The sequence below is a fragment of the Geotrypetes seraphini genome, chromosome 10 (genome assembly GCF_902459505.1).
Source record: "Geotrypetes seraphini chromosome 10, aGeoSer1.1, whole genome shotgun sequence".
NCBI classification, from domain to species: domain Eukaryota; kingdom Metazoa; phylum Chordata; class Amphibia; order Gymnophiona; family Dermophiidae; genus Geotrypetes; species Geotrypetes seraphini.
In genome coordinates, this window is record NC_047093.1 from 32,463,706 (window position 1) to 32,489,097 (window position 25,392).

At 43.8% G+C, this 25,392-nt stretch overlaps 1 long non-coding RNA gene across 1 annotated transcript in view; it reads right to left on the bottom strand.

Moving 5' to 3' along the window:
- Positions 1-315: 315 nt before the first annotated feature.
- LOC117368520 overlaps positions 316-25,392 on the bottom strand; it is a 28,738-nt gene continuing 3,661 nt past the window's right edge. The window contains exons 2-3 of the long non-coding RNA XR_004540969.1: positions 9,389-9,457; positions 316-608 (exon numbers count right to left, since the gene is read on the bottom strand). This is a non-coding gene — a long non-coding RNA (uncharacterized LOC117368520). The remainder of the gene's footprint in view (positions 609-9,388; positions 9,458-25,392) is intronic.

The window sequence follows — 25,392 nt, forward strand, 5'->3', positions numbered from 1 at the left end:
TATGACTAAAAGCCATCATTGCAATTGGTAATAGCTCAGTGGTCTCGATGTAGAAATTGTGGACCAAGTGGTTATAAAGAATGGGCTACTGTGCTTCCAGTACAGGTGGTATTGCCACGGCAGGAGAGCGTGGCCCATTGGAAATTACTGTAGACCTTAGATTTCAATTCTAATAATGTAGCCACTTTCTACCATGCTAATTTCACTTTATATTCTACAAAAGCGAGTTTATGCCAGGTGTGTGGAATGGAAGCCAAAGCATTTATTACCAAAAAAAAAAAAATCCTTGCACAAAGACTGAAGTGAGCAGTGAAATGGTTTTTCCATGCCTTCTACATTTATTAATATTACACAAGTGACAATGGGGTCTTTTGGCTCATTCCCTTGATATAATGGCATGGCACATTCCTCTCACTACAGGTAGGGGGCAGGAGCTCCTGGTGTCTGCTGACCTCCATGGCTGCCAGATTGCCATGCCCTTGGAGTGCTGGTGCCTGCTATGTGCTTACTTGCTGCTGGATTGCAAGGACTGCTTTGGACTGAGTGGAAAAGCTGTGATGGCCAGTACCAGTGGCTGGATTAGGGTGACAATTCGCTAGAGACTCAGTCTAGAAAAGAAAAGAAAAAATGCAGAAGTATAAAGTATAACTCTTCGTGATAATTGACTAACAATGCAATGGCATAGCAAGGGTGAGCGGTGGCCATGGTGGCGGTGCCCCTCCCCCGCCACATGTGCACCCCTTCCTCGTACCTTTTTAACTTCAGCGCGATCAGCCACCAACTCACTGCCCGTGTCGGCTTCGGCACTCTCTGTGATGTCATTTCCTAGGCGTGGGTCCCGGAAGTGACGTCAGAGAGAGCGCCAAAGCCGACGCGGGCAGCAAGTTGGTGGCTGCTCGCACTAAAGTTTAAAAAGGTACGGGGGAAGGGGTGCTTGCACGGCAGGGGGAGGAGTGAGAAGAGGGGTCTGGAGAGGAGGAGGGGTGCTGCTCCCCCTCGCCTCCCCCTTACTATGCCACTGTAACAATGTATCTATGTCACATTTTCTGCTTCTAGAAAACCAGAAGTGCTCCCTAGCAGACAGAGCTTACATAAGAGTCATCAGGGCCCTGAGTCTATAAATGGTGCCTAACTTGAAGGTAAACAAACAGCGGAGATGTCCAAAGAAAACAGGTGAGCTGATATGTTTCATAATTCTGCTTTATTCACTCAGTGACTCGACATGTACATGTTTCGGCCCAACCGGTCTGCATCAGGAGTCTTATACTTAGCAGAAACACCGATGAGCTCTGTAAAATCAATAATTTGGCTCACTATAAAATAAGCGTATGAGAGTTTATAAAGTGCTCGGGTGCAATAATTTGAGCTTGCGTTCTAAGCCCTGGATTTGATAAACCACTTTACGGTTAGGCCATTATCCTAACTGCTTTATTTCAGCCATTCACACCCAAATCTCACCCATGTTTTTCCTGAGAGCGGTGCAGTCATTGAATTTTTTCCAGACATATGCCCAATCCTGGCCCTCGTCATGATCTCATCTCAAACCCGCTCATCCCATTTGCATCTCTCTCCTATCATTCTCTAACAGGGCCATCCCAAGGGCTGTGTGAGTGATGCAGGGAGGTGGAAACACAAAGATTGCCCCCTGTCCATTGTCTTCCCTGTGGAAGCTGCAGCACAGTGGGTGAGGTGGGGGGGTACTAGAGTGTTCGTCAAACAGGGCACAATTATAGTTCAGGATGCTGCTCCTATTCTCGACCCCAGTTACCCACCAGCCAAATCACATTTCCTTTCCCTAAGAAAGGAAGGAAGCATTTCTCTATCACCATCACCGATCGAAAAGTATTTTTTTTCCCTGTAAAACTGAACTTATTTCTGTGGATGTGTCTGCAGCAGACTTATGAGCGGTATGCAGGTGTATGTGTGTGCATGGACACTTTTTACATCTGTGTTTTATTTGCAACTGTGGATATGGCCTTTCGCTTCTGTACACAAACACTACTCATGTCAAGCATTGCAATCTCTCTCATCCAAGCTGCTGGGGCAGGGAGGGGGGAGAGAATGGAATCATATGTTTTCTGCTTCTATAATTCTAATCTTTTTCCCTAGGCAGCTGCCACAAAACACCCTGCTGCTCCATAGCAGATAAGAAGCCAGAATTTCCCAGTCGGCTATTGATTCAGAGACACTGTGGAGTGTGGGTATAATCTGGACTTTAATAAACCTATGACAAGCTTGCAGCAGTCACAACATGCACTCTCTCTCCTTTCCATTCCTGCTCCCCTCCCTTAGAGAATGATATGGGGACAAATTTTTCCCCATCCCCGCAGGAACTCAATTTCCTCGACCCCGCAAATTTTGTCCTTGTCCCATTTCTGTAAACTCAGCCTTAACCGCACAAGCCTCAAACACTTATGATTTTAGTGTTTGAGGCTTGTGCAGGTGAGGACGGAGCTTAAGCATTGGCGGAATGAGGCATTATGATATCACAATCTGAGCTCTAGAATGTTGCTACTCATGATTTTAAAGGGTTTGAGGCTTGTGCAGATGAGGACAGAGTTTAGGTATAGGCGGAATGAGGCATTATGACATCACAATCTGAGCTCTAGAATGTTGCTTCTTATGATTTTAAAGTGTTTGAGGCTTGTGCAGATGCGGACAGAGCTAGCAGGAATGAGGCAGGGACAGGAAAAGAACTCGATACAAAGTTATTCAGAGTAGTGAAGACCCAGAAGGATTACGATGATCTGCAACGTGACATAAATACGCTCGAGAAATGGGCCGTGACATGGCAAATGAGATTTAACATGAATAAGTGTAAGGTGATGCATGTCGGTAACAAAAATCTTACACACGAATACAAGATGTCCGGTGCAGTACTTGGAGAGAACCCCCCAGGAAAGAGACTTGGGAGTACTGGTAGACAACTCCATGAAGCCGTCCGTGCAATGTTTGGTAGTGGTGAAAAGGACAAACAGAATGCTAGGAATGATTAAGAAGGGGATCACGAACAGATCAGAGAAGGTTATCATGCCGTTGTACCAGGCCATGGTACGCCCTCACCGTATCCAGCACTGGTCGCTGTATATGAAGAAGGACACAGTACTACTTGAAAGGGTCCAGAGAAGAGCGACTAAAATGGTTAAGGGGCTGGAGGAGTTGCCGTACAGTGGGAGATTAGAGAAACTGGGCCTCTTCTCCCTTGAAAAGAGGAAACTGAGAGGGGACATGATCGAAACATTCAAGATAATGAAGGGAATAGACTTAGTAGATAAAGACAGGTTGTTCACCCTCTCCAAGGTAGAGAGAACAAGAGGGCACTCTCTAAAATTAAAAGAGGATAGATTCCGTACAAACGTAAAGAAGTTCTTCTTCACCCAGAGAGTGGTAGAAAACTGGAACGCTCTTCTGGAGGCTGTTATAGGGGAAAACACCCTCCAGGGACTCAAGACAAAGTTAGACAAGTTCCTGCTGAACCAGAACGTATGCAGGTAAGGCTAGTCTCAATTAGGGCACTGGTCCGCGTGAGCGGACTGCTGGGCATGATGGACCACTGGTCTGACCCAGCAGCGACAATTCTTATGTTCTTATGTTCTTTCTAACTCCTTAGAGGAGTTCTTGGGAAATTGTGGTGAATTGGTTATTACTAACAATTATTTTTTGTTTGGGGGGGGGTGTCAATTTTTCCTACAAACCAAAGGCGTCGCAATGGAGGCCATTGTAGCGCCGTCCATTGCATGCTTGTACATGGACAGATTTGAAAGGCAGTTTGTGTAGGTCAGCCCCTAAGCTGGGTGCATAGGTACATGGAAATGATTTATAGATGACATACTGCTTTTCTGGACCAGGTCCATGGCTAGGTTGCAGCAATTTCTTGAATATTTGAAAACATGTGACCCCAATATATCATTTCAGTCCACTATTTCCCAAACAACAATCCATTTTTTGGATTTAGAATTGACATTAAGGGCAGGGCAGTTATCACTTCAATTTATCGTAAAGAGACAGACCGGAACACTGTCCTTCATTATAACAGCTATCACCCTCAGAGGTTGAGAGAGAGTGTTCCGGTTGGGCAGTTTTTGTAATTAAAAAGGCTTTGTACTGAAAGGACAGAGTTCTGTAGATGGGCGGATGAAATAAGTGTAAGATTTGCTCAGCGGGGATACCCCTAAAGAGTGATTCAGAGAGCTCGTATTGCAGCCTTACCCGCTGTCACTGCAGGACCAGAAAACAATTCCTTCAAATTCCTACCCCTAGTGTAGGCAAACCTGGGCATTTCCACTAGTTGGGGATGAAAAGTGAAGAAGCAGCCATAATTTCCGTATACTTTTCCTTAGCTCCTGTGCCTGATAACAGTGTGGTAGCACACATGTGACCGGCTGCGCACATCGTGTCTGATCCTTTCGCGTCAATAATCTCCTATCAACATACATAGCTCACTTACGAGCTCTCTGAATCACTCTATAGGGGTATCCCCGCTGAGCAAATCTTACACTTATTTCATCCGCCCATCTACAGAACTCTGTCCTTTCAGTACAAAGCCTTTTTAATTGCAAAAACTGCCCAACACGGACCGACACAGACCTCAGATTTTTAAGGCCGTACGGGTTTAGATCCGCGAGGTCCATCAGGTCCGTGAGGTCTGCGTTTTACCCCTTCCCCACTAAGCAGGTTGTGTACGGTATAGTTTGCCCGTGTGCTAAATGGTATCTGGGGCAAACGTGACGTAAGATCAAATTCAGGGTGGCTCAACATCTTAGTAAGCTCAGATTGGGTAAGAAGGAAATCTCGCTTGTTCCGCATTGGCAAACAAATGCTCATAAGGTAGAGGATATGCGGTTTTGATTCAAGTGTCTTTACTAAGTGGCGGTAATGTTTCTGAGGTACTGCTTAGAAGGGAACAGAGATTAATTCATAAGTGGAATACGGTTGAGCCTTATGGACTCAACAAAGAAGTGGAATGGAATCTGTTGTAACAAGAATAGGGGCTGAATATGGTTGCATTCAACAAAGAAGTGGACTGGAAGTTGTTATAACTGGAACGGGAGTTATTTGAACAGGGATATAAGGTTCATGGAGAGGAAGTGAGGTCATGCAGTTTGATTTCCTGGTAGACGGTGTTTCCTGCTTGTCAGCTGATCTCGGCTTGTGCCCCACCCTGGGTCCCTGCTCGTATGAATGAAAGGGAATGCATTTGAATTATTTTGTATTGTAGGTGAAGTTGTGATGTTGAGCCTTGCAAACACAGCTCCTGAAGACGCCAGGTGGCAAAACACAGTCTTGTGTTGAGCTGAATGTTTTATGAATTGAAGAACAGGACCATCATGAGGACAGAGAGGCCTGCCGATTGTGTTTAAGAAACTGTGATTTCCATGTGCTAGACCAGTGGTTCCCAACCCTGTCCTGGAGGACCATAAGGCCAATCGGGTTTTTGGGATAGCCCTAATGAATATGCATGGAGCAGATTTGCATTCCTATCACTTCCATTATATGCAAATCTCTCTCATGCATATTCATTAGGGCTAGCCTGAAAACCCAATTGGCCTGGTGGTCCTCCAGGACAGGGTAGGGAACCACTGTACTAGATTGTTGTGCAACTCAGTTTGAAGCCTCTATGACACGGGTGTCCAATGTCAGTCCTCGAGGGCCGCAATCCAGTCGGGTTTTCAGGATTTCCCCAATGAATATGCATGAGATCTATTAGCATACAATGAAAGCATTGCATGCAAATAGACCTCATGTATATTCATTGGGGAAATCCTGAAAATCCGACTGGACTGCGGCCCTCGAGGACCGACATTGGACACCCCTGCTCTATGACTAGATGATCATGGACTAATTAACTAACCAAGATCCAGTTGGGAAGTGAGTGTGAGTGATGGGCATTGGGTTCACTGACTAAATTATTCTGATATTTATTAATAAACTAAGCATTGGTAAGTTGTAAAAGTACTGTAATGAAATGAACTGTGGAAGATAAGATTAAAATTGAATTGATTCAGATAATATTTGTTTGTATTAACATAAGAACATAAGCAGTGCCTCTGCTGGGTGTGATAGGACAGAGTACGGTATTGGGGTTCAAGAGGAGATTAGATGATTTCCTGAAGGAAAAGGGGATAGAAGGGTATAGACAGAGGATTACTATAGAGGTCCTGGACCTGATGGGCTGCCGCGTGAGTGGACTGCTGGGCATGATGGACCTCTATAGTAATCCTCTGTCTATACCCTTCTATCCCCTTTTCCTTCAGGAAATCATCTAATCCCCTCTTGAACTCCAATATCGTACTCTGTCCTATCACACCTTCTGGAAGCGCATTCCAGGTGTCCACCACCCTTTGGGTGAAGAAGAACTTCCTAGCATTGGTTCTGAATCTGTCCCCTCTCAATTTTTCCAAATGCCCTCTTGTTCTTGTAGTTTTCGAAAGTTTGAAGAATCTGTCCCTCTCCACTTTCTCTATACCCTTCATGATCTTGTAAGTCTCTATCATGTCCCCTCTAAGCCTCCGCTTTTCTAGGGAAAAGAGCCCCAGTTTCTCTAATCTTTCAGCGTATGAAAGGATTTCCATAACTTTTATCAATTGCGTTGCTCTTTTCTGAACCCTCTCGAGTATCGCATATCCTTCTTAAGGTACGGCGACCAATACTGGACGCAGTACTCCAGATTCGGGCGCACCATCGCCCGATACAACGGCAGGATAACTTCTTTCGTTCTGGTTGTAATACCTTTCTTGATAATACCTAGCATTCTATTCGCCTTCTTAGAGACCGCTGCGCACTGTGCCGACAGCTTCATTGTCTTGTCCACTATTACCCCCAAGTCCTTTTCTAGGGTACTTTCACCCATTACCAGCCCTCCCATCGTATAGCTGTACTTCTGGTTTTAAGAATTTGAGTTATCTAAAACCCCCAAGCTTAGGCTTTAGGTTATGCATATTTATTAGGGATATCCCAAACACCCGACTGGCTGGTGGTCCCCCAGGACAGGGTTGGGAACCACTGCCATAATGTACCAAATGCCATCACAAAAATAATGCCCGTTCAATAATTTCTTAAATTAATTCACCCCACCCTCTTGAAATGAAGAGCATTTCATTCTTCGGGCCTGCTACTGAGAAAGAATACTTCCCTGTAACTTCATACTGAATTTTAGTTAAGGCAGGCAAGCGTCAATAATCTCACCCCACCAGACCATGATGATTTGGATGGTTGATAGAAGTGCAGAACAGGTGGCAAATAATATGGAGCATCCAGCCTCGCAGCATTAAAAATCATCAATAATATCTTTAAACCTCACCAGATGTCATATGCGTGGGTAGCGAGCTCTGTCATTATTCTGAATGACAAGACCCTAAAGTGGCAGAGAGGCAAAGATAAGCCATTTCTCCTTCAGCAGGCATAATACTGCTGGCTTTAAAAAATATTATTTTTCATTCATCTTTATCTCGGAGCTGCAGCTTTAGCCATTTGTTATGACAGATCAGAATCGTTTATCCTGCCTCTCACATCACAAGTTGCAACTTAGCTGGTGGTATCCAAGCTCCAGGCAGGTGGGATGCGGAAGCTTAGACATAGGTAGGCTGAGGAGAACAGATGAAACGATATGCCAGCCTGGAAATGAAATTTCTAACATTTACTGATACTATTTTGGTGTTGTTTGACTTATTCTTTGCACACGGACAACCTTGAGCGATCTTTTCCCAGATATCTTGAGTCAAAAGATATTTTAATGGTTCACATTCTGGCAGAAAAATCTGTTACTGAGGAGACCATTTCATTTAGGAAACAGAATCAAAGTAGTATTCCAAATGTGCAAAACCCCAAATCAATTGTGAACCCTTCAGAAGGTAGAAGATATTCAACGGTAAAGGAGTTTCCTTCTGTGATGTGGCAACACGGGCTTCCTAGTTCTAATAAGCCGTAGCTGGCATTTAGACCACTGATTCTCAAATCTGCCCCGGTTGGGGTATGCCAGATGAACTGTGTTTAGTAAAATCAGTGCATTATTAATCTTTAGGAACTTTTTTCTTTTGAATTTATCCCAGTCGTTCATATTGTAGTAAAATCAGTGGACACATTCCACAGAAACAAGGTTTTGGATGGAATTAACGTGAAGGGGCATTTTTGAAAGGACGTCCATCTCTTATGTATTTTCGACAGGATACAGCCTGTTTGAAAATGCGAGATGGATGTCCACCATTCACTGTAAATGAAGTGTCAAAATTTTGAATGAGAGAAAACAAGGGACATGGACGCCTGAAATAATGGGTCTGCAAAGCCTTTCCATGAATGCACACTGATGGGTCCTATGATTCTATGACAGGTTACAAGCCGAACCAAGAGTTTTACAATACAGTATATTAGGGAAGGCTGGGAAATGCCTTAGGGTGGTAGAAGTTGGGTCACGTGACCCATCCATGTGACTCTGGGAGATGTGCATGTTCAACAAACCATTAAACACTCAGAAACAGAAGACAGTGAAAACAGAGAGATGGAGATGCTGGAAAAAGACAAAGAGAGAACTAGCCAAAGGGTGAGATGAACACAATAATTTTTTTTAAAAAAAGAAGCCCATTAGGTTACCTCAGTATTGAGACTTTCTCTTTCTGTCTCATCCTCACTAGGATTACCATATGGCTCCAGAAAAAGGAGGATGGATTGAAACATCTGGGTTTTACTTTCAATGGAAGTAAAACCCGGATGTCTCAATCCATCCTCCTTTTTTTCTGAAGCCATATGGCAAACCTAATCCTAACTCTCACCCTGCCTTCTCTCTATGGTTGCCATATGGCTCCAGAAAAAGGAGGTCTGATTGAGAGACCATTGCTTCTAGTGAAAGCAATGGAAGTGAGGTAGACAGAGAATGACAAAGTTCTTTTCCTGTCCCTGTCCCGTTCCTGCAAGCTCTGTCCTCACCTGCACAAGCCTGAAACACTTTAAAATCATAAGTAGCAACATTCTAGAGCTCAGATTGTGATGTCATAATGCCTCATCCACCAATGCCTAAGCTCTGTCCTCATCTGCACAAGCCTGAAACACTTTAAAATCATAAGTAGCAACATTCTAGAGCTCAGATTGTGATGTCATAATGCCTCATCCACCAATGCCTAAGCTCTGTCCTCATCTGCACAAGCCTCAAACACTTTAAAATCATGTGTTTAAGGCAGAGCTTACAGGAATGGAATAGGGACAGGTACAGTGACAAAACTACAGGGACGGTAAAATTGAGCTCCTGTCATTCTCTAATAGAGACGCCTGGGCTTTACTTCTATTGAAAGCAATGGAAATAAAACCTGGATGTCTCAATCCATCCTTCTTTTTCTGGAGCCATATGGTAACCCTATGGCCTCTACCATCCTTCCAGTTTATTTTAAAAAGATGCTACCTGCTGGGTTACGTGGAGCTTGTGTCTGATATGGAGCACACCGACTGTTCTTCTGCCCCATCTGGGAGTCTGAAACATGCCAAGGAACAATGTGTTAATAATCTTATATTTGCATTTTTTTTTTATAGCAGCGCCCTAAGGCAACAGCCTAAATGTAGCATTACACAGACATTATCAGTGGGGTATGGAAGAGCACCAAATCCTTTCTGCTTCTCAGGCCACTTTAGTATCACTGTAGCTGTTATGTTAGATGCTATCGACTCATGTTCGAGTCCTATCGACTTGATGACAAGCATCAAGTTTTCGTGGCAGAATACAGAAGTAGATTGCCGGGCTTTTCTTATGCACAGTATAAATTTGATGCCGTCGACGGTTGTCGCATCAAATGCGATCCTTCGCCTCCAACACTGCTCATCTGCTGCTGCCCAGTTGGGTGGTACATTGTTAGTCTGACATAAGAACATAAGAATTTGCCTCCGCTGGGTCAGACCAAGGGTCCATCGAGTTTCAAGTTTTCAAGTTTCAAGTTTCAAGTTTATTTAATTCTTAATATATCGCCTATATAAACATTCTAAGCGATGTACATAATATAATAAAACATAGAAACATTAATATACTTTAAAAACAACAAATTTCAATAATGACTAACAAGAAAGCGGGGAAAAAGGGGACAAAGTTACAATAAGGGCATAGGAAAAAAGGGAAAAAACAAAAGGTTGGGTAAATTGTTACAAGGCACTCTTTATGAATATTAATTTAGATCAAGTAGATACGTAAAAAAAAAATATTAGAGATCATAGGCGTCCCTAAACAAATAAGATTTTAAAAGTTTTTTAAAAACTGAGGTATCATGTTCCATTCTAATATGCTGAGGAAGGGAGTTCCATGATTGTGGGCCTGCTACAGTAAAGATGTCTGCTCTTCTCGTGCCGATGATTTTTAAAGAGGGGATAGTTAGTAAATTTAATTCTGATGAGCGTAAAGAGCGTTGTGGTTTGTAGGGGATTAGAGATTTTGAAATGAATTGTGGCTCGCTAGATGATAGAGTCTTAAAGATTAGAAATATAATTTTGTACAATATCCTGTGGTTAATTGGTAACCAATGTGCGTCAATCATCAGTGGGGATACATGATCAAATTTTTTTGCGTTGTAGATAAGTTTAATAGCCGTGTTCTGAATTATTTGGAGTCGCCTTCGTTCCTTCTGAGTGATATTTAAGAATAGTGCGTTGCAATAGTCGATTTTTGCAATGATAAATGAATGTATTAAGATATTTATAGAGGAAGGATTTAGAAATTTGGAAATGGCTCTTATCTGACGTAATTTGAAGAAACAGTTTTTGACGACAGAGGAAATGTGATCGTGGTAAGATAAACTGTCATCAAGTATAACCCCGAGAATTTTAATTGATGTTTCAGAACTGATAGGGAAATTATTAAGAAGAAATGGTTTTGCAAGACATATATCTTTTTTCCAGTTGAATAAAATGGATTTGGTTTTATTAATATTTAATGATAATTTGTTTGAATTCAACCAGTTATGTATTTGTTCTAATTTATGGTTTATGGAAGCAATGTCTATGATATTTTCGGGATCTAAAGGATGGATTAGTTGAATATCGTCAGCATATGCGTATGGAATAAAACCTATGGACTGACAAGTTTCTAATAATGGCGATAAAAAGATGTTAAATAAAAGGGGAGATAAAATGGATCCTTGTGGGATTCCAAATGTTGAGGTAAAAATAGTAGAGTCTTCGTTATTAAATTTCACGGATGAAGTACGATTGTTAAAATAAGACTTAAACCAGTCTAGAACTGTGCCGCTTAAACCTTTTTCTTCTAGTCTATGACCTGTAAGTGATCTTTTGTCTAACCCTTCGGTTCCTACCCCCTTCTTCCCCCTTATCTGTGCCCTTTTTGCTCTTGTGTCCTCCTTTATCTGTAGCCCTCTCAGGAATTTATCTAGTCCCTCTTTGAAACCTCTTAATGTAGTCTGTCCTATTACATCTTCCGGAAGCGCATTCCAGGTATCCACCACCCTCTGAGTGAAGAAGAATTTTCTAGCATTGGTTCTAAATCTGTCCCCTTTTAATTTCTCCGAGTGCCCTCTTGTTTTTGTAGACCCTAGTATGCCGAAGAACCTGTCCCTCTCCACCTTCTCTATACCTTTCATAATCTTGTAAGTCGCTATCATGTCACCTCTGAGCCTCCGCTTTTCCAGGGTGAAAAGCCCCAGCTTCTCCAACCTATCAGCGTATGAAAGGTTCTCCATACCCTTAATCGTTCGTGTCGCTCTCCTCTGGACCCTCTCAAGTATCGCCATATCCTTCTTAAGGTACGGCGACCCATATTGGACATCTCCGCTGAAACCTGTCCGCCTTGGGAGGCCCTGCTGGTAGTGAAACTACCGACGGCATAGCTTTCACGGAGGCACGCAAGCACCGGTGGCACAACAAACCATGTACTATGTTAACCACACAATTTTCTAACGGAGGAGTCGGGCTCACAGTAAGGCCAAGGGGCAGAAGAACAACACCTGTCAGGGACACCAGCATATGATACCACCTGTTTTGTCTTTTCTTCATTTGTGCACTGTCTGAACAGGATGACAGTGTTTTACTGTCTACTGCAGGGGTAGGGAACTCCGGTCCTCAAGAGCCATATTCCAGTGGGGTTTTCAGGATTTCCCCAATGAATATGCATTGAAAGCAGTGCAAGCAAATAGATCTCATGCATATTCATTGGGGAAATCCTGAAAACCCCACTGGAATATGGCTCTTGAGGACCGGAGTTCTCTACCCCTGGTCTACTGTATGTGCAGGGGAACAAGATGGGCCATTTCATGCTTTACCTCACAGCATACACAAAGTTGTAGTTCTGAATTCTGTGGTGAGGATCCTAAGAAAACCAGAACTACATTTCCCTTCATGCAATGGTGTAAAACCAGGATAGAATCAGTATATTCCCCCCCCCTGGATTGTATCCAGATCTTAAATTTTAGGAGTCTTGAGCCAAAAGTGGTTGGGGGCACAACATTTTGTCCTACTAACTTTCTGCCCCACCCTTGCTCTGCTCTCCATGTCCCCCAAATACCTGAGCTGGCAGAACATAAGAACATAAGAAGTTGCCTCCGCTGGGGCAGACCAGAGGTCCATCCTGCCCAGCGGTCCGCTCTCGCGGAAGCCCATCAGGCCTAATTGCCTGAACAGTGTCCCTGCCTCTAATCCTATCCCTAATACCTACCTCTACTCCTATCTTTACCCCTCAATCCCTTTGTCCTCCAGGTACCTGTCCAGACCTTCAAGATCCACCAAGCATGTGGTGAGGGGAGGGGGGTGTTGATGCGGCGGTGATTCATGGAGAGTGCCATTGACTGCCAGGCTGCCAGCTGAGGACCTCTTCCAGCCATAGCGGCAGACACTGATGCAATTTGGAGGAGATTCTCACATGCATCATAAACTTTGAGTGCAGCCAGACTACTGTAATTTCTTGACTCACAGGAACAAGGTTTAGGATGGAATTAACGTGAAGGGGCATTTTTGAAAGGACGTCCATCTCTTATTTATTTTCGACAGGATACAGCCTGTTTGAAAATGCGAGATGGATGTCCACCATTCACTGTAAATGAAGTGTCAAAATTTTGAATGAGAGAAAACAAGGAACATGGACGCCTGAAATCATGGGTCTGCAAAGCCTTTCCATGAATGCACACTGATGGGTCCTATGATTCTATGACAGGTTACAAGCTGAACCAAGAGTTTTACAATACAGTATAGTCTAAACTAAGAATGCTTCCTAAAAAAAGTTAGAACTAATCCAAAATACTGCCGTGAAAATGATTTATGCAACCTTCAGTTATGATCATGTTACTCTACTCCTGTTTGACATTGGCTTTCAATCTTAGATAGTCTTCAGTTTGTTTATATTACCAAGCCACAGAATTTATGACACTGGTGAAGTGCATGCATAAATTAGCATATTTTATCATCTCCATACATACTTGTGGACTCTTCCTGTGCTCGTCAGTCTCCACCTTGTGCATGCCTATGACAAAATATGCAATATCTTGTCAACATGTGTACTCCATTACAAGTCAGGGGATACAAGGTATCCAAATGGATCGAGCTTGTGAATCATGGTATAATTCTTGTCCAGATGACATTTTTTCTGAGTACATTTTAAGAAATGTTATTGAGACTTTCAGGATTTCAATTCTCATCAAAGCTGTTTATGCCATATGCCTCCCCACAGTCCCTCAATGTAGATAGACTCTTCCACCCACACCTGGCATGGTTTTTTTTTGTAACTTGTTTGACTCCACTGCTTTGGGATAGTCTTCATAATGATCTCAAATTTCCATGCTTTGAAGTTTTAAGACTGGATTAAAAATTTGACCTTTTTCTCAAACATTCCCTGACTTTAGTGTTTCAGCTATGCACCTGAGCTTCTTTGCATGGGGGATGTCTTTGTCTGTCTTGCTCAGTCAGGTATCCTTTGTTCTGGTGGCTAGTGACATTCTTTATTTTTGCCCCTACCTCTCCATGCATATAATATTTCCCTGTGTAATTGTTTTCCTGGACCAATGTTCACTCATCTTTGCTGTATCTGCTACATTATCTTGCTCTGCATGCCACCTTGCTCTTCAGTAGAAAGGGGGTTACTCAGACTAATATCATTAAACAAACATTTTGGTAGAATTCCTTCAACCTGGCTGAATTTGGGGGAACTTCTTCTAGTAACAAGTTCTTTTTTTTTTTTTGACGATAAGAAGAGATAAGATATTCCCTTGGATAAGACTTTGTACAGGATTTCTTCATAGCATGTAAAGTTTTGGATGGATTTTCCTCTCAATAACAGACTATGGAGGAAAAAGTCCATAGTCTGTTATTGAGAAAGATATGGGGGGAAGCCACTGCTTGCCCTGGATCAGTAGCATGGAATGTTGTTACTCTTTGGGGTTCCGGAATCTTGCTATTCTTTAGGATTCTGAATGGAATGTTGCTACTCCTTGGGTTTTGGCCAGGTACTGGGGACCTGGACTGGTCACCGTGAGAGCTGAACTTGATGAACTATTGGTCTGACCCAGTGGGGCTGTTCTTATATCTATATAAATTCATTCTTGTTGGTGTCTGCCTGTAGGTTAGCATTTAGGATAATTCTTGTGAACAGAATGTAATTTAAAAGGATTACTGTGAATTATGTGCAGTTTAAGTTTCAAGTTTTATTAGGATTTTATATACCGCCTATCTAAGCGGTTTTACAATCAGGTACTCAAGCATTTTCCCTATCTGTCCTGGTGGGCTCACAATCTAGCTAACGTACCTGGGGCTATGGAGGACTGAGTGACTTGCCCAGGGTCACAAGGAGCAGCACGGGGTTTGAACCCACAACCCCAGGGTGCTGAGGCTGTAGCTCCAACCACTGCGCCACATGCTCCTCTGTTAATCATGAAGTTCCATTAGGTGTATACCCCGGTCAGGAGAGAGTCAGAGGATTCCGAGAGACTTCCAAATAGGTTGTTTATGAACTGTGGTACAATTCTAGTCCAAATGACTGTTTTGAGAACATTCTAAGAACTGCAATTGAGGCTTCCAGGATTTCAGGAGGCTCTGGAAGGGTTTTATTTTCCAGGTCTGTCAACAGGAAGACAATTAACTATGCTCCAGAGGCACATCTAAATCAATCATCTAAATCCTTCTTTATCTAATCTCAGTCGCCAAAGAAAAATAACATACTGTAGATTTATGGTTTGAGCAAGAAAAAGACAAACAGAGAAAGACTCCGGGTAATAAATGCAAGACAAACAGTATAGGGAAAAATGCAAAATAAAATCCATGGAGACTGAGTGAGCATGGGTGAAGAATATACAGATGGTTTGGCGGAGTTTGAAGGATGGATAGATTAAGAACATAAGAATTGCTGCTGCTGGGTCAGAACAGTGGTCCATCGTGCCCTGCAGTCCACTCCCACGGCGGCCCTTAGGTCAAAGACCAGTGCCCTAATTGAGTCTAGCCTTACCTGTGTGCTGGTTCAGCAGAACTTGTCTAACTTTGTTTTGAATCCCTGGAGGGTATTTTCCCTTATAACAACCTCCGGAAGAGCGTTCCAGAATTCTACCACTCTCTGGGTGAAGATGAACTTCCGTACGTTTGTACGGAATCTGTCCCCTTTTTAACTTCAGAGAGTGCCCTCTCGTTCTCTCTACCTTGGAGAGGGTGAACAATCTCTCTTTCTCTACTAAGTCTATTTCTTTCATTATCTTGAATGTTTCGATCATGTCCCCTCTCAGTCTGCTCTTTTCAAGGGAGAAGAGGCTCAGTTTCTCTAATCTCTCACTGTATGGCAACTCCTGCAGCCCATTAACCATTTTAGTCACTCTTCTCTGGACCCTTTCGAGCAGCACCGTGCCCTTCATGTATGGTGACCAGTGCTGGATGCAGTATTCCAGGTGGGGGTGTACCATGGCCAGGTACAGTGGCATGATAACCTTCTCCGATCTGTTTGTGATCCCCTTCTTCATCATTCCTAGCATTCTGTTTGCCCTTTTTGCCGCTGCCGCACATTGCGCGGACAGCTTCATCGAATTGTCTACCAGTACTCCCAAGTCCCTTTCCTGGTGGGTCTCTCTGAGTACTGCACCGGACATCCTGTATAAGATTTTTGTTACTGACCTACATTACCTTACACTTATCCACATTAAACCTCATATGCCATGTCGCAGCCCATTTCTCGAGCATGTTTGTCACATTGCAGGTCTTCACAATCCTTCTGTGTCTTCACTACTTTAAATAACATTTTATCGTCTGCACATTTAATCACCTCGCTCGTAGTACCAATTTCCAGGTTGTTTATAAATATGTTGAAGAGCACAGGCTCAAGCACCGAACCCTGTGGCACTCTACTCGTGACGCTTTTGCAGTCCGAGTATTGTCCATTTACCCCCACTTTCTGTTTCCTATCCGCCAACCAGTTTTTAATCCAGGTGAATATTTCACCCTTGATTCTATGGCTTGCAATTTTTCAAAATAGTCGTTCATGCAGGACCATGTCAAACGCCTTCTGAAAATCCAGTTATACAATGTTGACCAGGTCACCCTTGTCTATCTGCCTGTTTACTCCCTCGAAGAAGTGCAGTAAGTTCATTAAGCAAGATCTTCCTTTGCTGAAGCCGTGCTGGCTACATAGTAACATAGTAACATAGTAGATGACGGCAGATAAAGACCCGAATGGACCATCCAATCTGTCCAACCTGATTCAATTTAAATTTTTTTTTTGGTTGGTCCTCATTAGATTGTGTCTGTCAAGGTGATCAATGATGCGTTCCTTTATCAGCGTCTCTACCATTTTTCCCGGTACCGAGGTCAGACTCTCCGGTCTGTAGTTTCCCGGATCTCACCTTGAGCCTTTCTTGAAGATTAGTGTAACATTTGCCACTTTCCACTCTTCCGGAATCCTTCCTGATTTAATTGACAGATTGGCTATTAGTTGGAGCAGTTTAGCTATAACCCCTTTCAGTTCCTTGATTATCCTTGGATGGATGCCGTCCGGTCCTGGGGATTTATTGTTTTTTGGTTTTTGAAGAGGGGGAGGGGAGGGAGGAGAGCGGGAAGACATAATAAAGAGGGGGTGGGGCAGATACACATGGAGGGCCATATTAGAAAGGAACATCTCCTGCTAAATGTCCAAAGTCAGAAGTACAGAAATATCCATTTTCAAAAGCAGAACCGCTAAATGTTCAAAAATAAATTTTAAAATTTGCATGCTTGGACATCTAGTCTGACAGGACTTCCAACCCTTAGGACTTCCAACCCATTTTTAACCAAATAAATGTCCAAGTTGAAAACATCCAAATCCATTGTGATAAACTGGCCACACAGATGTGATCAGAGAGTGGGACACCTTAGAGGGCATTGCTGTGAACTTCACATAAAGGGTGCCAGAAGTACACCTCACTAGAGCCCCCTTCTAATTTATGGTGAGCCCTCCAAAATTCCCCCCCAAACCTACTATACCCACCTGTCTATCACCCCAATAGCCCTCATAGCTGCAGCAGGCGCCTTTAGTATATAGCAGTATAGTATTGTTTTGGTGAGCTCACACTTTCCACCATAAATGTAGTGGTTAGAGTGGCTTATGGGCCTGGGTTCTCCTCTTTATGTTTCACTAGCCCATTCACCAGGTTACTTAAGTCACCTGTGTTTTGCTCTACTAGGCTTTCCTATACCAAGTGCTACTGTTCTAGAGCTAGGTATATACTCTTTCATTCAGATATTTGGGGGGTGGGAAGGGGGTCAGTGAGTAGTGGGGAAGTGTGGGGGCTCATACTTTAATGTATCCAGTGGTCATCTGGTCAGTTTGTGTACCGTTGTGACACTTTGTACAGAACCATGCCTTTGTACAGAACCATGGTGAGGCCTCATCTGGAGTACTGCGTACAATTCTGGAGGCCACATTACCGCAAAGATGTGCTGAGAATTGAGTCGGTACAGCGAATGGCCACCAGGATGGTCTCGGGGCTCAAAGATCTATCATACGAAGAAAGGCTGAACGAATTGCGGCTATACTCTCTCGAAGAACGTTGGGAGAGAGGAGACATGATTGAGACGTTTAAGTATGTCACTGGTCGCATCAAGATAGAAGATGATATTTTCCTTCTTAGAGGACCCTCGGCCACAAGAGGACACCCGCTGAAAATAAAGGGCGGGAAGTTTCATGGCGATACAAGGAAGTACTTCTTCACTGAAAGAGTGATGGACAGCTGGAATAAGCTCCCAGTACAGGTGGTCGAGGCCAGCAGCGTGCCAGATTTTAAGAACAGATGGGATGCTCATGTTGGATCTCTACGAGGGAAAAGGTCATCAGAGAGCGATTAACTAGGGGGGTGGGGCAATGGAGTGGGCAGACTTGATGGGCCTTGGCCTTTTTCTGCCGTCACTTTCTATGTTTCTATGTCTAGCCCCGAACATCTAAGTTCCATCCAGGACATCTTGGGAAAGGTTCAATTATTGCTGCAGGATGCCCTAGTTAAGCATGCCCAAAACCCACACCAAAACCCACCTCTAAACACCCCCCCCCCTGGAGCTTTTTGGAAGCACAACAGGCAAAACATCTCACTGGACATCCGGAAAAACGGTTTTGAAAATCAGCACTTGGGTGTCCCAGCGATTAAGACATGCAAGTGCCGACTTATGATAGCTTTTGGACATTTTTGTTGTTTGATTACGAACCCCCTTGTGTGATCCTGCAGTTTGCTGTTGCTCTCTTGTACTTGCTGCCCAGTCAGAATCAGGGCTGGAATCTGACATCATGAGTCGTCATTCATAACTAGCCAGGGCATTTCCCCCTTAATTTATATTCCCCATCCACCATATAGTCTGGGGCCAGAAGTAAAGCACTAGGAATCTTCCTGGAACCTACTACTGCAGGCTCTGAATCTGGTGTCACCATTAAACCACTTATTTTGTTTTATTTTATCATTCAAATTTCATTTAAATTTCCCCAGAATTCTATTGCTTCTACGGTTCTCCCTCTGCATCTATTCTTATCTCCCCTCTTTTTAACCTTTCAAATTCCTTCAGATCATTGTAATCTTTTTAGTATGTTTATTTTCTTATTTTTCTCCTCTATCTCTATTTTCTTTCTTTATTACTCTTCTAATTGTCATTTTTCCTGGTACTTTAGTTAGATTGTGAGCCTTCGGGATAGTAAGGGAATTTCTAAGTACCTATCTTACTTATAATTTTAATGCACCAATATATTCATTGTAACCCATTCTGGACTCTTTTGGGAGGACAGGCTAAAAAATCGAATGAATGAATAAATAAATAAATAAATAAATAAACAACACCCACAACATCCTCTCCTTTACAGCATTCTCATCCAACCAAGGGAGCAGAAGCATTGGCATAGCGAGGGTGAGACGCACTCGGGGTGGTGGCGCCCCCTTCCTCTCACCCGCTCCTTCCCCGATCCCGCCATGCACCCCCCCCCAACGCCTTTGTCCGAGTTGTGAAAAGCCTCCTCTCAATCACATCGGGCAGGAGGCAATCCGTGCGTGCACGGATGCCACGGGATGATGTCACACGCATGCGTGTCTGTGCATGGCGTCATCATGCGTTATCTGCGCATGCGCAACTTGCCTCCTGCCCGACCAAAGCAGGCAGTGGAGGGAGGAGCTAGGGCAGAGATGGGCAGGCCTGGGGGGCGGGTCTAAGGTGTCCGGATTTTACGATCGTAAAATCTGGCATACCCTAGATTTACACCAGGTTTCAGCTGGTGTCAATCCTCGTGTCTAAAAATTGGGCACGGATCCGTTTATTGAATAGTGCTCAGTGTGAAATTTTTCTGGTGTCGAAATTTGGCGCCATTTACTAAATTCAGTCCATAGTGCAAAATATTGCTGCCCTTCAGTAATGAGAGAAATAAGAAGGAAAATAAATCATACCGACACAGACACACATGTTGATAGATTTCAAATGCATTAAACGCGGAATGTTCAGGAACTAAGAAGAGAAAAAACAAATATGTTGGTATTTAAACATGAATTGATTTAGGTGAAGCTGCGGGTGCGTCAGTCCTAAAAATGAAAGGAATTGTACCAAGGTGTGTGCCTGAGCTGAGTTTGTGCTTGCACATTCAGCTTTCTATACTCAATAGGGCTAATACAGAGTCCAACTGAGTTAAATTACTGCTTCTACCAAATCAACTGCATCCCTCAGAGCAAACACAATATTCACCAGGCAAGGGCATCCATTTTGAACAGTGAAATACAATGAAACCGGTTTGCAACCACAACAAAAAAAAATCCAACATAATTTGGTTTTATTTTGCTTTATTTTCAGCAAGTGCAAATAAGACAGCAAATCAATCCTCTGGCACTTTTAAGCATAACATAACATCGTACTTATATACCGTATAACCGTAAGTTCAATGCGGTGAACAAAAGATTTAAAAAGGATGGTTTACATTAGTTCACTAAATATTTTGAAAAAAGATGAGTTTTCAATTGAGTTCTAAAGTGCTTGTAAGAGCAAGCACTACGCAACAGTGGCCTAAATTCCCTGTCATAGAAAGCAGCCTGAAATGCTAGCTCAGATCTGATCTTATTCATCCCTTGTTACTGTATTTATTTAATCTCAATTTGTATTCTGCATATTGATTATGTGCTGGAATATATATATATTTTTTTTTATTTTTTTTGTATTGGATTTGAAAATTCTTCTGTTGTACGTCGCTTTGAGTTGTTTCAGAAAGGTGGATGTCAAAAAGTATGAATTGATTTTCTGACCCTTCCAATCTCATCAGGGCAGAGAAATGACGAGAACCAACCTTCTGTGCCCTGAAACAGTGGTGCAGATAGCACAGAGCACAAAAGCCCTATAAACAGTGGTGTAGTAAGGATGAGAGGTGCCCAGGGAGGTGGCGGCCTTCCCCTGCCCTCGTCTCCAACCCCCCCCCCCTCCTGCCTGACACGTGTGTCCCCTTCCCTTGTACCTGTAGTTGAAGTTGTTGCTCAGGGCGGTCAACAGCGTGCTCCTTGCAACACCATTGGGCCTCCCTCTGATGTCACTTCTTGTAAACTAAGAATTTTATAGCACTGCAAATTCAACCATTAACCTTAAGAACTATACAGCTTTCTACTTCTTCCTTTATATAAGATTGTATAGATGTCTTTGAATTGTTGACCTCTTCGCTGATTGTCCAGCGCTTCTTGTTGTAAGCCGCCTCGAACTTTTCATGGCTTTGGCGGTATATAAAAATAAAATAATAATAATTATTATTCTTATGCGCGGCACCCGGACGTGACATCAGTGGGAGAGCTGATGAGGGTCGCAAAGGGCACGTTGTTGACCGCCGTGACCAAACAATGTCAATTAGAGACACGGGGGAAGAGATGGGGACGGAGAGGAGGAGGGGTGCCGGCACCCCCACCAAAATGGCGCCCAGGGTGGACTGCCCCCTCACCCTGCCTATAAGACACATTCCCTTGGATTCTATATGTGGCGCTTTGAGTTGCACGTACAACTTTGGGCATGAGCCCAGTTAGCAAGTGCAACTTAAGACCCTCTTTGACTAAGCCGCAGTAGAGGTTTCTACCGTGGCCTGAGGCGCTAAATGCTCCGACGGTGCTCCGACGCTCATAGAAATTCTCTGTGGGAACCAATTGGCAATAAACAGAATTTACACGTGCATCTTGTAAGGCATATTCTAGAAAGAGGTGTGTTTAAAAGGGGGCGTGGCTATTGAAGGGGTCATGGGTGTTCATATGATTTACACAAAATGTTACAGAATACGCCTGATCCACACCTAAGCCCCCCCCCCCCCCCCCTTTTACAAGACCACGCAAGTGCCATGGCCGTAGCAGTAACAGTTCCGATGCTCATAGAATCCTATGAATATTAAATGTTCCGGAGGGTTAATATATAATACCAATAATGCTCCCTCTCTTCCTTTTCTGAAATGGTGGGTTGTAAGAATGATTAATAAAATGAGCAAGTGCTCATATAAGTATTAAATGTTAAATGATTAAATATTATTGATGTAACCTCAGTGCAATGGTGAAAACTATAGACCTCGGAAACCCGAGTGCTCAGGCTTAAACAATGTATAAAGGGGCTACTTCTCACGCCTCCTTAGCACCGTCATAGGTATACGCCAGGGGTGTCAAAGTCCCTCCTTGACGGCCTCAATCCAGTCGGGTTTTCAGGATTTCCCCAATGAATATGCATGAGCTCTATGTGCATGCACTGCTTTCAATGCATATTCATTGGGGAAATCCTGAAAACCAGACTGGATTGCGGCCCTCAAGGAGGGACCGAGATCCATGGTATACATCATGTGCATTAATATAAATCACCAAAAAGTCCAAGTGTTAAGTAAATACATTATTCGAAAGTACAATCCATCATATCAAAAAAGTGCTCAAACTAGCGATTTCTAAGAACTTATCTCAGGGGCTCCTCCGTTATTGATTTTTCTGGATAGTAAAGTGTCTTCTGTGGATATTCCTGACATGTATTCACGCAGGCTGGATGATGGCTCAACTCAGCCCAGTTTCAAGATAGTTTGAGCACTTTTTTGATATGATGGATTGTACTTTTGAATAATGTATTTACTTAACACTTGGACTTTTTGGTGATTTATATTAATGCACACTGCTGCCAAATATCTATGCTAGGTTCATTGGGGATAGAATCCTGTCATAGGGCTAGATTCACTATGCAAACTGATCGTGTACCGATCGGTTTGCGAGCCCTTTGTGATCCGATTTTCCCCCCCCCCCCCGATTCACTAATCTCTGTCCCGATCATCCTCCAATCCACGCATGCAAATGAGGAGGAACGGCATTCAAATGCAGACAGGAAGCGATTCATTAAAATAAAAAAGAAACACCGACTGGGCTGGCTGATCCAAAATAAGCGACTTCTGAGGACCAGTCGCTGAGGTCCTTTCCGTCTGCCCTGCCTTCTGCCGCCCTGCTTCTCTGCCCCGGTCTGCTCTCTGCCCCGATGTCCTGCTCATTGTTAGCCTCTATCTCCGGCTCCTGTCTGTCCCAATCTGCTGCTCTGGTTGCCCTGCTCTCGCCCTGAATCTCTCCTGCCACCCCAACTTTCCTGCCCTTCCCTGCACTGCGAGCCCGAGTTTAAAGCGGGTTAAAACCACGGGCTCGCTGGGCTAGTAAAAGTTTTTTTTAAAAAAAAGTCGTGACTCTTAGACGCATGCGCAGACCATCTACAGATGGTCTGCGCATGCATCAGGATCGCACACTAGCGATCCTTGCGGTCCGTGGGGAGGCGTTCCTCCAATCGCCCTCATTTTAATTTTTTTTGGTTTGTGAATTGGTTGGGCCTGCACGTATCGGCCACGGAAAGGAGGTTAGTGAATAGAAAGAATAACGAAAGAAGTACATACGGTTGGACTTTGTTGAAAAACCTTCGTCGGAACATGAAGGCCAAAGCGCTGAGGAGCATGACGGTGGTGCACATGGTGAAGTCCACATCAGCTGCATGAAAGGGGCAGAGAAGTGAGCAGGGCTCAGGATGGAACAGTAACCGAGACAAAGAGAGATTGAGAGAACAAGCACTGCCCCTCATCCCAGCGTTATCATCAGGCGCTTTGGCACTGGGCAGGCTTGACGCTGCAGTTTCTGTCACTCACTTGTAAGCTCTAAAGAAACGATTTACCGAGGATTAAAAATGTTATGTGACAACAGAAGGAAAGGAGGAAAGAGGGATCACACATGTCTGAATTGACTATGAAGCCTCTTTCCTTCGGTGATCTCTTGTTATATGAGGACGTTTTATCCTTCAGACGGAGGACAGTCTATAAATTCAGCTCTTTTCGGGTAGCTTCTACACTCTTTAAGATTCCTAAACTCTAGAAAGCTCATTAGCATAATCCCCTGGAACAATCCTTTCTATGTATGTTTTGTATGGATTAATAAAAAAATATATAGGGGATATCTTTTTACTGGACTTTTTATATATCTTTTTATTGGACTTTTTATTAATCAGATCACCTCTCTCAGGTATTTTTTTCCTCCCCCTTATAACCCCATTGTATTATGTAACATCTTTCTTCTCTCATGTATTCTTTCCCCATGCTTCTCCAATTCATGATGTAACTTCATTCTTCTTGCATTTTGTAATTCGCTGATTGTCCAGCCTTCTTTCTATGTGAACCACCTAGAAGTCAGTTTGACTATGGCGGTATCTAATATAATAAAATGGTAAGCCGTGCATGCGCACTTCCTAAGTGTGTGCCGGTTTTCCGTGAGCTGTAGCGACACATAGGAAGTGTGCATGTGCAGCTTACGATTCTTTGAAAGACGCGGCGGTGGCTACTCTCACGATTCCCGCCTGCGTCGGACTTCCGACGCAGGCGGGGATCATGAGAGGAGCCACCACCGCGTCTTTCAACTAAAAAAAAACCAAAAACAAGGTGGATGTCGGCCCGATGGCTGGAATTCACCGCTGAGTCCGGTGAGGAGTGCTTCCCTCATCAGGAACCGTCGGGTCTAATTTAAATACTCCCGGCAGGTCGGGAGGGGGCGGAGCAGGCTCGCACACCTGGCAGGGACTGGACAGGAACTAGACTCCCTGCAGGAGCCAGCCTGATGGCTGGAGATCACCGGACTGGACAGGGGGAGCAGGTAAGGGGGTGCTGCAGTACAGGAGGAGCAGGGAAGAGGTGATTCTGGACAGGGGGGAGGTAACAGGAAGGGAGGCCTACTGCTGGATAGGGGAAGCAGGGAAGAGGTGCTGCTAGACAGGGGGGGGAGGTAAAAGGAAGGGAGAAGGGCTCCTGCTGGATATGGGGAGCTGGAAATGGGGTGATGCTGAACAGGGGGAGATAAAAGGAGAAGGGCTACTGCTATATAGGGGGAGCAGGGAATGGGTAGGGGTGCTGCTGGACAGGAAGGAGGTAAAAGTAAGGGAGAAGGGCTGCTAGCACCCGTTAATGTAACGGGCTAAACAACTAGTAGAAAAATAAAGCTATTATTATTATTATTATTATTAATAATAATAAATACATTATGGATTAGATTTACTAGTCTAAATTGTGCTGCTGTTTTCGTCAGAACTTCCTGTACCACAATTCCCAGATTTCTGCAAAGAAACCAGGGCCTTCTGGCTATGCCCCTGCCTTTCAGAATAACACTTAGATACTCTGTTGGCAATTTTACAGGTAAGCGTATGCTTCAGTGCACAAGTACTAGTAGTCTAGAGCTGCCCCATTATAGAATTGCCCTTTCTGGGGGTAATAGTCAGCCCATGGTGACAAAGTAGCTTTTAAACTTACAGAATACTCTTAGTTACGCTCATTGCAAGCTGCCCTTAGGCGCATCCATTTATGTCAGATCAATGCCAAAAAATGCAAAGTTATGCACCTGGGTAGCCAAAATCCATGCAGGACTTATACCCTTAATGGTGAGATCCTAACAAGAACGGTAGCAGAGCGAGACTTAGGGGTGATCGTCAGTGAGGACATGAAGGCTGCCA